Consider the following 15,372-nt stretch of genomic DNA (forward strand, 5'->3'; position numbering starts at 1 on the left):
TTCTTGGTTCAACTTGGAATTTTCATAAAATAGATCGAAGTTGCTAGGAAATTCTGAAATTTATTATAAGGACTTAAGGAAAGATCTATTGAGGTATGTATGGCTAAAACCCCCTCCTCTTAGAAATCGAGCTTCCATGGTGTCCGTGCAAATGTTGTAAGTCCGAAATTTGATTGATGTAATACTGGTTATGTCAAATGAATTGATGTTGTGAAAATGTATGTGGAAGGTGCCTCTCCATGTGTTTAATGTGCTATTCTTTGTAAAATTGAGGATGTGTGGAGAACATGAGCTTTGTGCTGAATGCCTAAATTTCAAGTCAAGGTTACATTGTGATTAATATGCCGAACTAGATGAATTCCTCTCTATGCTTATAACTTGAATTGCTTTTGTATGTGCCTATGATCTTAAATGGCAAGGTTAATGTTGAAAATGGGAATAATGTGAAACATGAGTTATGGAATGTGGTCTAGAGCCAAGTATGATGTGGTAATTGTGGCCCCAAGTGCCGATGAACTAATACATGTGAAACCAAAAATTGAAGTGAGATGATTAACGGAAAAGGGTAACGTCTTGGTGAGACGGCTTAGCCGATCGGGCTGTGATCGGACGCCATGTTACATAGACATGGTGGTATTGTATTGATAATTGAAACTAGGAAGTGAGAATGAAAAAAGGGTATCATCTTGGTAAGACGGCTTAGCCGATCGGGCCGTGATCGGACTCCGCTCAAGAAAGCGGTGGTATTGTAAATGATGATGCAACAATATGGAAAGCCCCAACCTAAAATTTCGGAAACTACGTGAAAACTATGTGAACCTTTTATATTGCTAACGTGGTGATTGCTTGAAGCTTTATAGTCGTTATGATTTATTTTTACTCTTGTATGGTTGTTCTTTCTAACAGGATGGTGTTTAGTTATAGATACTAGTACTATTCAATGGTACTAACGTCCCTCTTGCCGGGCGCTACATTTTTGAATGAATGTAGGTGGCTCCATAGCGGACAATGTTGATCGCACGTAGCGGAGTATCCTCCTCTCAAAGTCTTGGTGAGCCCCTTTCTCCTTCAAGGGGTTATGTTGTACATCTTTGTTGTAAACTTCCACTTTTGAGGTATAGCCGGGGCCTTGTTGCCGGCGTTGTCATAATTGTCTTTTGTATCCTTAGAGGCTCCGTAGACGTTTGTGTGGGTTATGTTCGGATGTCGGATGGGTCAATGTACTGTGTAGTAGTTCTAAACTCTAGTTCTTGTAAACTATAACTGTACGAAACCTTGAAAACTTAACCATGATTTTAAGGTTTGTGATATGAAAATGGATTAACAATGTGAATGTTCGATTTTTGCTATTGTCTAAATAAATGAGAGCATGGTTTTCTTAATCATATTGAGTCGGGTAGAAAGTGTTAAAAGTCTTGCTCAGTTGGGTTCACTCGATTGAGTGCCGCTCGCGCCACCCGAGGTTGGGGCGTGACAAGGAATGGTGTGGAGAAACACCATATTGATGTAAGGTGGTGGTCTGGCCGTTCGCCGTAACATTTCTGGGTCGTTTGACACTAGTACGGTGGTTGTTTTGTGTATGAAAAGACTGGAGTGTGTTTATAAAGCTGGAAAATAATGTATATATATTGTTATTGTTGTGTTATTGTGTTGGAGTTATCTTGAATTTGGAGGAAGTAAGGATTATAGGGGAGATGCTGCCCGTTTTTATACAAAATAAGCTTGTCGTCCGTTGTGCAATAGTTGTACGTTTCATAACTTGATGATAGTATTATCATCATTGTTGTAGATTAAGGTGCGAAGAGGCGAGTTCAACTTTGTGATTGGAAAGATTGTGATAAGGTATGTTACAGCACTTCCTTCTTTCTTTTGGCATGAACTAAAGTGAAATGAATACGCTATTTCATAACGGATCTACTACTAGCATCTAAGGTTGTCCATGTTATTATTTCCTTATAAAATTATTCTAACCAAGTGTGTATGATCCTTGAATCCTACTGAGGTTCATATTGAGGGTAAGGATGTCCATAATGTTAATCGAAGGTGCAACGACCTTAAGTCACTCCGAAAAGTTTAGAACGTGATTCCAGGAGTCTAGCATACATTATATATAGTATCTATTTACACTGCCGAGCCGCGCTATAGTCGGCCGGGTGTGGAACATATTGTGCAACCACTGATTAGTTGGGCTTATCGAGCTCCACGTGGCCGGGTACGATTCTACCGAGCCTTATAATGGCCCTGTACGTTTTTACTGAGTCCTCTTTGAGGCCGGGTACGACATGATGATGATGACGCCCAAAGAGGAGAATGTTTTTAAAAGTTTATCCATACATATGTATTATGCATTTCATATCAGTAGCCCCCAGAGGCACTCAGATGTTACAGGTTGTATCTTCTCTATCTCTCTTTACATTACTGTTCTTGTGTTATGCTTTCCTACCTTACATACTCGGTACTTTATTCGTACTGACGTCCCTTTTGCCCGGGGACGCTGCGTTTCATGCCTGCAGGTCCCGATAGACAGGTTGACATTCCTCCTAGTAGGCTATCAACTCAGCGGAAGGTGCTCGTACACTCCACTTGCTTCGGAGTTGCCTATTTGGTCAGTATAATTTGGACATGTATTGATTGGTATGGCGGGGCCCTGTCCCAACCTTTATGATGTGTATGTACTCTTAGAGGCTTGTAGACAGATGTCATCTATATTAAAGATTGTATGGCATTGTCGGCCTATGTTCAGTGTACGAGTGTTCATTTTGGACTTATAGGACCGTATGTCATATGTATAAGTTTGTATTACATGATGGGTCGTCCTATGTCAAGTATTACCTTATATTTTATTCTGGTTATATCATGACGTCCCTTTTGGCCCATTTATCCATGATGGTATGATAAGAAAAATACATTATGTTGGTACTCGATTGAGTAAAGTGCCGGGTACCTGTCGCGGCCCTCCGATTTGGGTCGTGACATATCGTATCGATATGTTATCTAAACTCAGATGCATAAGTTTTGGTAGATCATTCAATTGTTCATTTATGGGATGAAGCAAATTCTTGTATATGGTTGATGGTTATAGACTCGGGAGGATTATTTGGTTGCCTAGTTACTGCGACCATGGTAGGGTTATGGGAAGATGTCGATTTGAGGCTAGCAAGTGAGTTATCTCTTGCGAGGTATGATGTTTTGTGATCTTTATTGGGTTTCTATGAAGTGTTTTCCTTCTATTTGGTGGAATGCATATACTACCATTTTTTAGCACCCGAGGAAGTTGGCATGAACGTCATGATGATGAGTATGCTCTCAGCAGATGATTGGAGCATATTTTGACTAGTGCTATGTGAGCTTATGAGTAGATTCGGCAGGATAACAATGGTTCGGTGCGTATCGTTTGTGCATTGGATATTGGAGCGAGGTGAATGACTCTCGAGAAGGTTCTAATGAGTTCAAGATACATATGTGGTATTTAAGATTTTCAGATCTGTGTATGGCTAGGACTTGAGTTCTATATTTAATCGTGGTGAGACTTGCAATACTTCTATATTATTATGGACTCTATGTGATATTATTGGAGAGATGCAAGAAAATGCTTCGAATTCGCACAAGGCCTCTTCAGAGCGAGCATTTCCATTTGAGTTACTTTGGGTTTGGTAGTCTGCGTGACTTAGTGGAGTTAGATAGATCCATTTATGATGGATTGGCTATGTGCTAATGGATTTTGAAGATTTCATGATGGTTTTGACTACAGCATGAGGTTGATGTCTTCTACGGGCATATGAGGTTTGTTCTGTGTAGCAATGTTTTCCTCTGTTGAGTTGAGTGGAAGGTTTCTAAATGATGGAATGTTTATCCCACTTTTGATACAGGGTTAATGATGAGATACTCGTATTTTCGTATTGTAGCATTGTAGATGTAGTGAGTAGTGAGTCATTGGGACTATATGAACAAGGTTGCAATTTAGTTTCAGTAGAAAGATCATGAGTTTTAGACAATATGGAAGTTTTAGATGTTCAAGAGGATGCTAGCACTATTTTATATTGCTTGAGAAGGATGGGTGTTTTGGAAGGCGCATTGTGTTTTGATTGCGGATGGTTGACTAATACTACATAGATTGCCTGGTTGTTGACTTTTAGTAATCAAGTTTTGCTACGTGTCGTAGAAGGTTTATGGAAGTATTTCTCATAAGGTGTTTGTGTATGAGTGATGTGTCAGTCCTTTGAGTGGTAGAGTTAGATCAGATTTGGGGATTCATGTATTCTTGAGGTTTAGAGACTGGATGTTCTCAAAGGCAGGCTATTCCTTGTTGCAGACCGTGAAGGTATGTTTAGGGTTGGAGAGCTAATTGTATTGTTGTTAATATGTTACTATGGAATTTTGAAAGGTTATTTACCTATTCTAAGATGATTGGAATTTATTTGGGGGGTCCATTAATAGTCCTGGTTGGACTATGTATTCTATATTGGATTAGGTTTGTTTACTCAGCCATCAATTGCTGGGATATGTTATCGGCTAGAGTTGATCTTGTTTATGTCCTGATATATCTTGCATGTTACTCTCTTATGCTAAGATGCGTTGTGAGACTACTTATCTATTCACACGCATGATGTGGTTCTGTTTGGGCCTTGTGGCGAAATTCGAGCGAGATGGCTCCGGGGTTGTTGAATTGTTTATTGCGCCTTTTTTGCATTTTTCCTGTCGATAGTATATTATGCTACCCATTTCTCAATGGTTATGGTCATGCATTTCGCGTGTTTGTTGTTGATACGCATGTGGTTGTTGGTTGTACGCATTATGGCTCGATGGGTATTCCATGTTGATCGACATGTTTGGACTGGGCTACGTGTCACAACAGGTTATGTTAAGATGAGATTGTTTGTGGTTATTTCATGTGTTTTACTTCACCCTTTTGGGATGGATTCATATCGGTGTCATTGGGGTTTTAGCTGTTGGACTTGCCGAATAGTTCTTTTATTTGGTTCCCCTTCCATCTTTGATTATATTCGAGTTGTTGCTTACCGGATACGGGTCGCATCATATCTGGCTCTAGGTGGCATTGGGTGTAGCATGTCGTTCAAGCGGCTTGTACTGGGTGAAATGAGGTTATTGGACCTGGAAATTACGCAATTGGACTTGGATAAGGTTTGTTTGGATAAGAATGTCATTAATCTGCTTAGGGTTTGGAAATGATTCTTGTTAGTCATGAGGACTCTACGACTTATTGATTTCATGGGTGAGTATGATTTTTTTCATGTTTCATTCATCATTAGTGGTGTTGTGAAGGTTTGGAATAAGTTTTAATTTGATATGCGGTATATTATCAGTATCGGATTTGAAAATGAGAAGTTATTGTGATCAAAAGTTATTGCTATGAGTACATGAGTTATGTGGATTGTGTGGTTTGATATTTGTGGTGTATTGACGGCTTGATGCAGCTTGTTGAGATTGATATAGTAGTTATATACAAGGATCGAATCTAATGTGGAACTCCTATGTTGGATCTTGGGTTCTAATGTTTAAGGATTAAGGTGGAGGAAGAAACTTCATTCGGGAATGTGATAATGGGATTATATAGGTTGTGGTGACGTGGGATCACCCATGGGTACGGGCATGTTTAGTTTATTTGGCTATTTGATGGTTTTGGAACTACTCTTAGCACGTTTGAACACAAACATATGTTTAAGTGGGGGAGAATATAACGATCCGACCGGTCATTTTGAGCATTAGCATTTCCGTTCAGTGGCTTGAGGTCTTGAGTAACTGGATATGAGGTATCATGACAGACCTTCCTTTGGGCCGATCAGTATTCATATAGATTGCACGTTCACAATCTTTTGTATTTTAAAATAAAGGGATAATACATTAGTTGCAGCCTGAACTTGTCCCCAAAAGTTAGTTTTCAACTCAACCTTTATGGGTGTTCTTTTTTCCACCTTATGTCCGAAATGAATTTAATTAATACCTCCCTAAGACATATACAACCAGCCGCACGGTGGAAGGTGTTGCACACCCTCCCTATGTCTTGGCCACGTATTATCTCCAACATATTGAATTTGATTTTACCTTTTCTTTTTTAATTCTTTTTTTAAAATTTTTACTTTTATTTCTCTTTTTAAATTTGCATCTCCTTCTTTATATTTGTTCTGAAAATCTCTTCTCTCAGGCTCCCTTCATACAGTACAGTCCTTCACCTCAATTAAAAAATTTAGATTTACATAAATTAGATTTCAAGTTAATTGAGATTTTTGGCATTGTAATACCAAGAGAAAAGTGGTTAAGAAGAAACTTTTTCGGCCAACATCTGGTGGGATTTTATAGTTGTATACTGTAGAAATCGACGGCTCGATTTCACGGGCATCAAGGCATCTCGAGGGTTATCAGTAATCGACCCCGAGAATTCTCAATGGGCGCCTCCGAGATAGTATAAGCGATGACTGGGCCCGAGGCAAGGTGAATTAGCGGTCTTGGCAGATCAAGGTGGAGTTCCCAAGGCACGTACATATAGCTAGCCTAGTCTAGTGGGCTAGTCAGAAAAGCGAATTAAGGCATTAAATGGCTGTACCAGCCCCATATCATTGTAATTAATGTATTTTTACTATGTTGGGATTCCCCCTCCTATAAAAAGGGGATCCTTGTCATTTTGTAGAGGTTGGCCACTCAATACCAAGAAATACACGAACATTCTCTCTGCTCTCTAACATATTCTCCTGAGTTCATTACTTCATTTAGTGCTTGCATTTATTGTGTTTTATCTATTGTTCTTAATTTACTGCTTATTATTGGCCATAAAGAGCCGTCATTGATTCTATTATTACTGTTAGTCATCCGCTGACTACCCTCGATAATTCCCAGCCAAGCACTTGACTCGACCGCGAGGCCCCCGAATAGGCGAGCTCGAGGCCCCGATTGGCAGATATTCGGTTCGATCAACATCTCGTTTTTAAGTTCTTATCTCGCTTCTAAATCTTTCATATAGCATCAACATCATAACAACCAGTATAAAAATAGATCACGTATTTTTAGAATTCCATAATAAAATTTAATTGTTATTACCATTTTGACGGTAAACAGTTTGGCGCCCACCGTGTGGCCAAAAATAATAGTGATTATTTTCTTGCTCGTTTAACCACGTAATTCCAGTTACCTTTCACACTTTTCTTGTCCAAGATCTTCTATTTCAGGTCAAAATGTCTAACTTAGCAAACGCGCGTGAAAACATCAACCCTGAAGACCATGGAGAAAATGGTGTTGACGTCCCAGGTGTTGGTGTACCACCACGAAACCCTGGGGACGCGCCGGAACCGATTCCCGTGGACGCGGTTTCACGTGACGCTCAACACGTCCAAATAAGCTCCCACACCAACAGGAGCATACATCAAGGCGACCAACAAGAAGCCCAGAAAACCCCAGTTCGGGAAGAACGGAAGGTTAGCCTTCATGTTATTTTTGAAATGTTGCACGCACAACAGCTGGCTATTGCTCAGCTGCAAAGTCACCAGAAATCTCCTAGCACGGTAGCACCAGAGATGGCTCCCCCAGCTGAGCTGGTACCAGAGAGATCAAGCTACAACGGGTCAACAGCCGACCCCGCCATCGTAAAGATGCTCGAGGACCTCATGAGGAGGATTGAATCGAGCGAGAAGAAAATAGAGGCCAACTACAAAAAGGTCGAGACCTATAATTCCACAGTCGACCAGATTCTGGGAGCACCCACGATCCTGAAAGGTATGGATTCAAAGAAGTTCGTGTAAAAGCCGTTCCCACAGGAAATGGCTCCAGAACCCATTCCAAAGAAGTTCAGAATGCCCGACCTTCAAAAGTATAACGGAACGTCGGACCCAACGAGCACGTCACTACCTACATTTGTGCAGTAAAGGGCAACGACCTAAGGGACGACGAGATCAAGTCGGACCTACTAAAAAAGTTCGGGGAAATGCTCTCTAAAGGGGAAATGATGTGGTATCACAACCTGGCCCCAAACTCGATAGATTCATTTGCCATGCTGGCGGATTCTTTCATTAGGGCACATGCTGGTGCCATCAAAGTAGCAACAAGGAAATACGACGTCTTCAAGATTAAGTAGAGGGATAGTGAGATGCTGCGAGAGTTCGTATCTCGCTTTCAAATGGAATGAATGGAACTACCATCAGTCTCTGACGACTGGGCGATACAGGCCTTCACTCAAGGTCTGAACGAACGAAGCTCGGTGGCTTCGAAACAGCTGAAACAGAACCTAGTCGAGTACTCGGTCGTGACTTGGTCGGATGTTCATAACCGATACCAGTCGAAAATAAGGGTCGAGGACGACCAGCTAGGGGCCCCCTCGGAACCAAGCAAGCTCCTGGCAAAGGAGCTAAAACCAAACAAAGAAACGTACCAGCCATACACTGAAGACAGGAGAAATGCCCAGCGGCGCAACATACCCTGCAACGATCGAAGGATGGACCGAGGAAAGAATCCTCGGGGACTCGTCAACAGAGCCGGATTTGATAGGCACACAGGGCCAACGGAGGCACCTCGCTTGTCAGAATCAACTTCAACGTCGACGTATCAGACATGGTGTTCGCCATCAGTAAAATCGGAGACTGCAGGTGGCCCAGGCCCGTACAATCAGACTTCTCACAAAAGAACCATAACTTAGTGTGTGAATTTCGCAACACACACGAACACAGGACCGAAGATTGACGACAACTACGGGAAGAAGTGGCCCAATTACTCAGCAAAGGTCACCTCCAGGAATTCCTCAGCGACCGAGCCAAAAATCAGTTCCGGGAAAGAGAGGTGACCAAAAAGAGCAAAGCAGGTGAGCCGCAACATGTCATCCATACGATCTTTTGAGGTAGTGGCGCCTTGTAGGAACCCGCGGCAAGGAAAGCAGAAACATTCCTCAACAGGGAAAAGCAAACTCGAGGCCCTATCTCGGCTCCGCTACGGCGCACTGGTAACTTCTTTTATTGTAAACACATTTCGAATCAGACATATGCTGGTGAATGCAGATAGCTCGCCAATATTATCAGGTCAAAGATGAAAGAGCAGCTCGGGCTGCCTAACCAAATTATGCCCGCCTTTCGAAGTCCTAAAGGGACCCAACTGGGCGAACAAAAGAACGAAAGTGGAAACCGCCATACCAGTCAACATGGCCGACACGGCCCAAAGGACCAGTATCTTCATTGTCAAGGGGGCTGAAGGATAAACAAATAGTTTGGCGCCCACTAAACAAACAGTTTGGCCCAAAACAGTGAAATAGCGATAGCAAACTACATCTTCGGTTAAGCCCGACCAAACAAAGCAGGAGACCGTAACACATCCTCATCACATGCGACCGAAACATATCAGGACTCAAAACATCGCTGACACATTCTACACTAAGGTATGACCGTCTCCTTTACACTTTCAATTACATTCTTTATTGACCCGAGTGCAGGTATCCGATCGAAACGGCCAAAGCACTCTCCAACTCGAAGGCCCTAGGTTTCAAAAGCATGCGTTGCACTCTTTTTCTTCGATAGTGTTTTTATCCCAATACGGGTTTTACCAGCAAGGTTTGTAATGAGGAATCACCCATATGCTACCTAAGGAAGACTCAACAAGTATTCAAGGCTTCTTTTAGCATTAGACCTCAAACACTGGGGGGGGGGGGGGGCATCCCCCCGGAAGGTCATCTACTCGGAGAAGCCAAGATACGCCAAAGGGGGCCTTCGATTGGAAAATGATGTACCGGGCCAAACGGTCGGACGAACCGTGTTCATATAGAATAACCATGCCCCCGACAGCAAAAACATGTATACTTGTACCAAGCAATCGAAAAATACTTTCCACCAAAGCATTTCATGCTTCAAAAGAAACTCGATACTTTCGCAAAAACGGCTCTTCTGTTGAAAATGTCTCGAACAATCGGGAACTGGCGTCAACAACTCAAAACAATGCGGCCCTCGGGTCGGAACTCCTAACTCGTAAGCCCTCAATGAGGAGACATCTAGATCAGAAAATAGCTCCAGAGCCAAAAATGTCCCAGACACTCGAGACTGGCGTCGAAAACTCAAAGTCACATGACCTCCGGGTCGGAGACTCCGGAATGGTAAGCCCTCAATTAAGCAATACCATGTTTGCAAGTAATGTCTCCCAAGCCGAAAAATCCTCAATAACTCGGGAGTGCCGTCAATCGCCATCTCCATCGCAATGGCTCCCGAGATGAAAAATCCTCGATAACTCGGGGACTGTCGCCAATCGCCACCTATCAAAAACCCAAGGCAATAAGACCCCGAGCGGGCAGTGTCAGTCTCATAAGACCTACATAAGGAAACGACAATATCTGTAAGACCTCAAGCAAGGCATGAACCATACTTGTACCAAGTATCCACACTGTAAGACCTCAAAGGCATGTAAAACTTGTAAGACCTTATAGAGGCATAACCCCGGTCTCAAAGTTAAGGCTATATATCGAACTTGTAAGACCCCTACAAGGAATACCCTCGATATAGATGCCGAAACTACTCCACCTGGGACTAAAAATGGCTCCGGCGAAACACAAATGACTACTGTCACAAGGCTGTACTAGCCAAACTAACGTGACTCATTGAACTCACGCTTGACCCAGCCAAATTCGCCCCAAAGTCGTTCCAGCTCCTCTGTTTTGTCAACTGAAATATCAACACGTTAATCTCCAAAAATTAAAGGGGAGCATACAATAACAAGAAAGGCAGGTTACCTGTTTTTCGAGACGGCTCTGGCGGTTCCAACTTCGATCCGCCTCACACTGCAGATACACCAGCTCACCTTCCTTTCTAGTACAGAGGAGCCTAAGGGATTTCTCCCTATCCAAAGCTTTACGCAGCCTGGCCTCACAGCAAAGCAGCTCGGACTTAAGCTTGTCAAGGGCCTACAAAATAAAACCCAATAAGAAAGGGAAGGAGTAAAACCGAGATAAGCCCATACCGGCTACCAAAGCTTACGATAAAGCCTAGCCGCTGAGCCTCACCAAAGGCCGAGCCGACGTCCGATGGCCTAGCGTTCACTGAAGTGCCTTTGGTAGGAAAAGAGGAAGGTGTCGCATGACCCTTGTCCCTCCAAGTACCTTTGACGGGGGCAGGAAGTGTTCTTTCAAAAACAAGGGCCTCTGAAGCCGAAAGATCAGCCGACTCGCCTCCTTCGAACCTTAGAGAAGGACTCTCCCCGCCGTGAGCATTCTCACACCTCGGAGATTCTTTCCATTTTTTATCAACTCTCGACCCCGAGGTCGCCAATCTCTCCTCCTCCTCCAGGGGGCACGACCTCATCTCGGGAAAACCTCCAACACCTACGGCGGCAGAGTTAGTGCTCTAAAAAGAAAGTACCTTTCTGAGGAAATAAGCCACCAAAACACCTACCGTGATGCTTTGCCTCCCATCTCCCCATGGACAGGTCTCGCCACTTGCGTTTATCATAGGTCGAACATGCTGCCAGCTTACGGGACCATTCAGCCAGATCAAGGACATCGTTCGGCAACCAAGGAATCGCTACAAAGAATGAAATAGAAAGATGCCTTTATGAAGCCCGCCTCTACTATGGACAAAGCGATAAAAATGCAGGTATACCACTTACGTGTGAAATTCCATTTCTCAGGAAATGGCAAAAACTCTCCAGGGATAATATCGACTGTCCGCGCGCGAACAAACCAACTCATTAACCCTCGGTCCCCGTTCTCTACATTATCAACGGCAGGGGACCGAGTGGATCGATGCTGCAGAGTAATCAAGCCCCGGTAAAGCAAAGGCCGATATAACCTAACGAGATGGCTGAGGGTGAATTTGAACCCGGCCTTATCCGCAAAGTACCTTATTATCTGCACTATCTTCCAAAGGGATGGGTGAGCCTACGGCAGGGTAAACCGATATCTCCTACAGAATTCAAGCACGAACCTGTCAAGGGGATCCGACATAAAAGGATACGTATACACGCTCAAAAACCACTCAACATGGGTCATGATGCTCTCATCCGGGGAAGGCACCTGCAGTACCACTCCTTCCCATCCGCTCTTTCCTAGTCATCTCGATGTGTTCCTCCCTTATTGAAGATATGAACCTTGATGCATGCTCGCGAAGCCCTTGGACGTTGGGAGGTCTCTCCAATGTAAAATCTCTTCTCGAGACAAAGAACCTCGAGACACGCTCACCGGGTGCTGGCGGTGTACCACCGATCAAACACGGAACAGAGCCAGAACTCCCCTCTTCTTGATGGGCGGATGCCGACGTAGCAGCCATGGCTACGGTTTATAAGGAGAGGATGAAGACCTGGGCGAAGGCTTTGAGTTGAAACGATGGGAGAACTAGCACAAAGAGCAAAGTTCTATAAAAGAAATAATTACTCAAAGTAGTAGAATCTCCATTTTAGAAGTAAGCAAGTGAATATATAATGGCGAGCAGTCCTGGCCATGACAGCATCACCCTTTTTTGCAAAATGTACTGGCAGGACCACCTCGCGGGTCCCACTATCAGGTCGCATGAATGCCGCTACCACGCGAAGGCCGGGAAGAATTTGGACCCCGAGGGTCCATGCTACCATAAGCATCGGCCCCAAAGAGCTTTCTGCCTAATTGCGAGATGGTACCCTATCTCGAGGGCCCCGATTACTCCAAGTATGGGCTTCAAGGAGCCAACATCAAAATTCGGAGATTAACTTTGCATGAATGCTGGAATATAAAGAATGGCAACACTTGAAGCAGAGAAAATTCTTTTGCATTACCAAAAAATATATTTACAAGGGGGGGGGCCTTTACAAGACTTGTTTCCCCGGGAATACGTACGCAAAAAAAAAAAAGAGAAGCAAAGGCGGCGAAGGCCTACTCTCCATCTCCACGATCCTCCGAATCATCTCTGGGACCTTCGTACAAAGCAACTAAGAAAGCCTTTTCCTCCTCCAACTCTCGGGCCTACTCGATCTCAGCTGAGAGATCGGCACCTTTAGCACTGGCTTCCTCTAAGGCTTGCCTCCTCGCCTTTGCACTGGCATGAGAAACAGCCCAAACCAGTTTTTGCTCAGCCTCCACCGATATATTTCGGGCTATTTCGTTTGCAATAGCGGCATCCTTGAGATAGGTAGCGACTTTTTCTTCAACCTCGGACTTGGCCGCAGATAGCACAATAATTTCTTTTCGAGCATCTTGGAGGAGACCCTAGGTCGATGCCAATTCCAAGGTCACTACCTCGTTTCGCTTCCTCATCTCGAGGACCTCCACATTCTTTTTCCCGAGCTGCGAAGGAAAAAATGGTCAGCGAATATTTAATTATGAGAACAATGAACAGAGTTGCGAATGACAAAATACCAGCTCAGCAAGATCAGCCTTTTCTCGGAGCACTCCCTCCAAAATCGCTCGAAGCTCGCCTAATTCCTTCTCCTTACGGGCAAAGGAGGCCTCTGATTTCTGCAGTCCCGAGGTGAGCTTCTCGAGCTCCATTTCACGGAATGAAAGCTCCTCTCAGAGCCTGGAGAAGGCGTGATAATACATTTCCTTAGACTACAGCGAAACAAAAGAGTAAAAAAAATGAGAAAAGATGCTTGAGACTAAAAAGGTATACATGAACAGCTATCACTTGCCGCTGGAACCTCTTCGCTGCCTTGATGGCGCTGGGGGGTCAAGATCGGTGTCCTTGATGACATCATCAACATCATCATGGAAGTCACCAAATGCACCTCCCCCTTGAAAGGACCCCTCACGTTGGCGGCATTCGGGTCCTGAGCGTCCGTTAACTCCCCCCGACGAGACATGAGGGCCCAAATTAAGGCCACCCAGGGCATCAATGTCACCAACGGGCAACTCCTGCCCGAAAATCTCCGGGCCCAAACCCTTTGAAACTACCAGCAACGGTCTCCTCGGCGGGGGCTGCGTCGCGACCAAACGGGGTTTCAGTGGTCCCACCCGCGCCCTCTTCGAGGACCTCCGAGGCATGGGCTTGAGCCGATTCAGCTGTCCCCGACTTAGCGCCCTTCGGTGCAGACACTTAGGGGCTTCCGTGCCCTACTTTCTCCTTCTTGCCAAAGGAGCATCAGCTCTATCATCGCCCTCGTCATCGCAGCCCACTCCAGAAGCTGAAGACGAGACCCCGGCTTCGGCTCGTGGTGATACACAATTTTTTCCTATATATTTTAATACGCATAAATACCTTCAAAATAGCATATATAAGCACGCACAAGGTTTTATAATTTTGTCTACAATTTTAAAGATTTTAAATTGATTTATTTCCTCCCCTTTTTACTCATAAAATCCCTAATAATTATCTCTCAAATTATTGTTATGGTAATTTAGTCATCTAAATCCTATATTTATGCCAGAATATTGTTAAAATATTTTTTGTGCATTTTTTATACTTGCATTTATGTTTTTAAAACTAATATGCATATAATTGCAATATTAGCCCTATTAATGTATAATTGCATTTATATGCATAAAATTGACCTTCTATATTTTAAAATGTTAAATATCTATTTTAAATCATATTAGTACACGAAATCATTTTTTAGAAATTATCTATTATTTATTGTAAATTATATGGGGATAAATTGGCTATTTAAAACCTAGCCAAATTGCATTTCAATTTTAGCCTCAATTAAACCCAATAGCCAGCCCCAATTTCGGATTAAATAACCCGACCTAGGCCCCAAACACATCCACCCCGACCCAAAACCTATCAGATCCTTGCCGTTGATCTGAAAGATCAACGGCCCGTATTGTTTCTTGCCTTTTTTAATTCTAAACCACCCCAACCCTAATCATTTTCCTACATCCGCCGCCCTAAGATCCTCTCATCTCTCAGTAACTCTCAACTAAACCCTAGCCCTTCAACCGCCGACCTCTCTTCTCCGGTCATCTCCGGTGACTTCTCATCGACTCCTAAGCCTCCAATGGCTTCTCTCATGCCATGCTTGCCTTCTCTAATTACTTCAAGGGCCCAGGGCCATGCCGACTTGCATCTAAGGTTCGTCACTTGTCCGTTCTTGGCTACTCTAGTGTTATTTCGAGAAAAATCATACTGTATTTGTTACGATCTTTGGGATTCTAGACAGGTTCTTGCATCCCTATATGGGTTTCCTTTGAAACCCTAATTTCTGCCTATATCTCCTAGATCTGTACAGATTTACAACGAATTGAGTTTGTTCCTTTAATGTTTTACACTGTCCATGGAACTTTTTTACAAGAATCATTGATTTCGAGTGTTTTTCACCTTCTTCTAAAAATTAGGGTTTCGGAACTTCTTTTAAAATTTTGTTTAACTGATTCTTTTTGTCTAAACTTCTATTTCTTGCATATTTTTGTCTAATTCTATGATTTTACTACCTCTTCAACTCGTCTATGTTGAAAGCCCTAATTTTCTAGGTCTCTTCGTTTGGTTCTTTACA

The sequence above is a fragment of the Nicotiana attenuata genome, unplaced genomic scaffold (genome assembly GCF_001879085.1).
Source record: "Nicotiana attenuata strain UT unplaced genomic scaffold, NIATTr2, whole genome shotgun sequence".
Classification (NCBI taxonomy): Eukaryota; Viridiplantae; Streptophyta; class Magnoliopsida; order Solanales; family Solanaceae; genus Nicotiana; species Nicotiana attenuata.